The sequence below is a fragment of the Rhinolophus ferrumequinum genome, chromosome 19 (genome assembly GCF_004115265.2).
Source record: "Rhinolophus ferrumequinum isolate MPI-CBG mRhiFer1 chromosome 19, mRhiFer1_v1.p, whole genome shotgun sequence".
NCBI classification, from domain to species: Eukaryota; Metazoa; Chordata; class Mammalia; order Chiroptera; family Rhinolophidae; genus Rhinolophus; species Rhinolophus ferrumequinum.
The window spans coordinates 1,535,805-1,540,072 of NC_046302.1; positions in this window are offsets into that span (position 1 = coordinate 1,535,805).

The window sequence follows — 4,268 nt, forward strand, 5'->3', positions numbered from 1 at the left end:
TTGAGACTTAAAAGAAATGAAAGAACTCTACTAGAACTTTCAGAGTCAATTTGAAAGAACAATATAAGAACAGTGGGTATACCAGGAGGAGAAGAAAGAGAGAGGGGAACAGACAGTATATTCAAACAAATAGTCAACGAGAACTTCCCAAACTTGTGGAAATAACTGGATCCTTGAATCCAAGAAGCAAATGGAAGACCTAATTATGTCAACACCAACAGGCCTCCTCCAAGACACATTGTATTGAAGCTGTCAAAAATTAATGACAAACAAAGAATCCTCAATGCAGCCAGGGAAAAGAAGATGGTAACCTACAAAGGAAAGCCCATTAGATGATCATCAGATATTTTAGCAGAAACTCTACAAACCAAAAGGGAGTGGAAACAAATATTCAAATTATTGAAAGAGAGAAATTATGAGCCAAGAATAATATATCCAGCAAAGATATTCTTTAGATATGAAGGAGGATATGAAGGAATAAAGACATTTCCAGACATACAGAAGCTGAGGGAATTTTCTAACATACGACATGCACTACAAGGAATATTAAAGGAGGCTATTCCACCAACATAAATAGGGATAATTTGTGACAACCAAAACATAAAAGTGGGGAGAGTAAGGTCTGAAGTGGAATATGGGAATGGAGAAAGTAAGCATACTGAAGAAAATAGAATACTCTAAATGTGAAACTTCCTTTTACATAAACTTAATGGTAACCAGTCAAAAAAAAAAAAATCCGGAACTGAAATATACAATGTAATAAAAGAAGAAACAGAGGGAAAAATCATAGAATACCACCACACAGAAATAACAGAGAACAACAAAAGGCAAAGAAACAATGGAGACACAGCCTTACCAGGAAACTAAATATAGAATGATAGGAAATCCTCATGTATCAATAATCACGCTAGATGTAAATGGCCTGAACTCACCAATAAAAAGCCACAGAGTAGAAGATTGGATCAAAAAAGTAAACCCAACCATATGCTGCCTCCAAGAGACACATCTCAGCTGCAAGGAAAGACATAGACTCAAAGTGAAAGGGTGGAAATTGACACTCCAAGCAAATGGTATCCAGAGAAAATCAGGTGTAGCCATACTGATATCAGATGAAACAGACTTCAGGATAAAAAAGGTAACAAGAGACAAAGATGGACATTTCATAATGGTAAAGGGGACTACACAACAAGAAGATATAACAGTCATCAATATTTACACCCTCAATCAGGGAGCACTGAAATATACCAAGCAACTACTAACAGAACTAAAGGGAGAAATCGACCCAAATGCAATTACAGTAGTGGACCTAAATACATCATTGCCAGCTATGGATAGATCATCCAAATAGAAAGTAAATACAGAAATATGAGCCTTAAATGACACATTAGATGAAATGGACATAATTGACATTTATAGAGCACTTCATCCTAGAACATCAGACTATACATTCTTTTCTAGTGTACATAGAACATTCTCAAGGATAGACCATATGTTGGGACATAAAACAAGCCTCAGAAAATTTAAGAAGATTGAAATCATCCCAAGCATATTCTCTGATTACAAGAATTTGAAATTGGATATCAACTGCAAAATGAAAGCAGGAAAAACCACAAACATGTGGAGTTTAAACAACATACGTTTAAAGAATGATTGTGTCAAAGAAGAAATAAGAGGAGAGATGAAAAGATACATAGAAACAAATGAGAATGAAAATACATCCTACCAAAATTTTTGGGATGCAGCCAAAAATAGTTTTAACAGGGAAATTTATTTCTTTACAGGCCTATCTCAAGAAAGAAGAAAAATCCCAGATAAGTAAGCTCACATTACACCTTAAAGAACTAGAAAAAGAAGAACAAATGAAACCCAAAGTCAGCAGAAGAAAGAAAATAATAAAAATCAGAGCATAACTAAATGAAATAGAGAACAAAAAGACAATAGAAAAAAATTAATGTGACAAAAAGCAGGATTTTTAAAAAGATTTATAAAATTGAGAAACACTTGGCTAGACTTACTACCATAAAAAGAGAAGACACAAATAAACAAAATCAGAAATGAAAGAGGAGAAGTTATCATGGATGCCACAGTAATACAAGGATTGTCCAAGAATACTATGAAGGACTATATGCCACCAAATTCAATAACCTAGAAGAGATGGACAATCTCAGAAACATATAGCCTTCCAGGGCTGAATCATGAAGAACTGAAAAATCTAAATAGACAATCAACAGTAAGGAAATTGAATCAGTCATCTGAAACCTTCCCAAAAGCAAAAGTCTGGAACCAGATGGCTGAATAACAAACATTCAAAGAAGATCTAATACCTGTCCAGCTCAAACTCTTCCAAAAAATTTAAGAAGAGACAATATTCTCTAACTCATTTTATGAGGCCAACATTACCCTGATACCAAAACCTGGTAAGGATGACACAGAAAAAAAAAAATTTCAGACCAATATCTCTGTGATGAATAAAAATCCTAAACTAAATTCTAGCAAATCGAATGCAATGATGTATTAAAAACATTATACATCACCATCCAGTGGGATTTACCCTAGGGGGACAGGATGGTTCAACATATGCAAATCAATCAACATGATACACCACATAAACAAAATAAAGGACAAAAATTGTATGATTATATCAATAGATGCAGAAAAAGTGTTTAACAAGATACAACATCCATTTATGATTAAAACACTTAATAAAATAGGTATAGAAGAAAAATACCTTAACATAATAAAGGTCATATGTGACAAACCCTCAGCTAATATCATAATTAACAGTGAAAAACTGAAGCCCTTTGCTCTATGTTCAGGAACACGACAGGGCTGTCCCCTATCACCTCTGCTTTTCAACATAGTGTTGGAAGTCCTCGCCAGAGCAATCAGGCAAGAGAAAGAAATAAAAGGCATTCAAATTGGGAATGAAGAAGTTAAATTGTCACTCGTTGACGATAACATGATGCTATATAGAGAAAACCCTAAAGACTCCACCAAAAGGTATTAGAAACAATAAATGAATACAGTAAAGTCACCGGCTACAAAATCAACATACAAAAGTCCATTGCATTGCTATATACTAACAATGAAATCTCAGAAAAAGAAATAAAAAATTACTTTTGTAATTGCAACAAAAACAATAAAATATCTAGGAATAAACTTAACCTAGGATGTGAAAGACCTATATGCTGAGAACTATAAGACATTTTTTAAAGAAATTGAAGAAGACACAAAAAAATGGAAAGACATTCCATGTTCATGGATTGGAAAAGTCAACATAGTGAAAATGGCCATTTTACCCAAAGGAACATGCAAATTCAATGCAATCCCCATCAAAATCCCAATGGCATTTTTAAAGAAATAGAGCAAAAAATCATCAGATTTGTATGGAACCACCAAAGACCCCAAATAGCCAAAATAATCTAAGAAAAAAGAAGAATCCTGGATGTATCACTGTCGTGCAGGGTATCATGTAGGGTGGCCTGCGGGGTGTCAGGCGGGGTCTGTGGGGTATCCTGCCAACTACGCCATGTGTCGTGCGGGGTGTCAGGCGGGGTCTCTGGTCCCACTCCCTACATAAGAACGCAGGACATGGTGAGGCCAAAAAGGAACATCCACAGAGCCACAGATACGGGAGTCATACCACTATACTCTCGCTGGCGGCTGGGTTGGAGACACAGGAAACAGGAGCAACACAATTTTCAACCCTCACTGCGCCGCTTGCAGGCTCAGCCACCATCTTCTTGCTAGCTCCCCCCCTTTTCTGCTAGCCTAGCCACGGCAGTTATATTCGTGGCCAATGGCTCACTGGTTACAGCTGACGGCCAACTAGCCACAGCTGCTGGCCATTTGATCACAGTCGATGGCCATTTACTACCTGAGCCAGCACCTTTCTATGTGAGGCCGAGAGCCTGGAAACTGCTTTTTGGGGCTCTGTCCCCACAATCACACTCCTTGACTTTAGCTTGTACTACAGGGCAGCAATAATCAAAACAGCATGGTATTGGCAGAAAAACAGACACACAGACCAATGGAATAGAATTAAAAACCCAGAAATAAACCCACATAAATATGGACAGATCATTTTTGACAAAGAAGCCAAAAAAATACAATGGAAAAAAGACAGCCACTTCAATAAATGGTACTGGGAGAATTGGAAAGCCACATACAAAAGAATGAAACTAGACTGCTGTCTGTCACCATGTACCAAAATTAACTCAAATTGGATCAAAGACCTAAGCATAAGACTTGAAACAATAAACTGCATA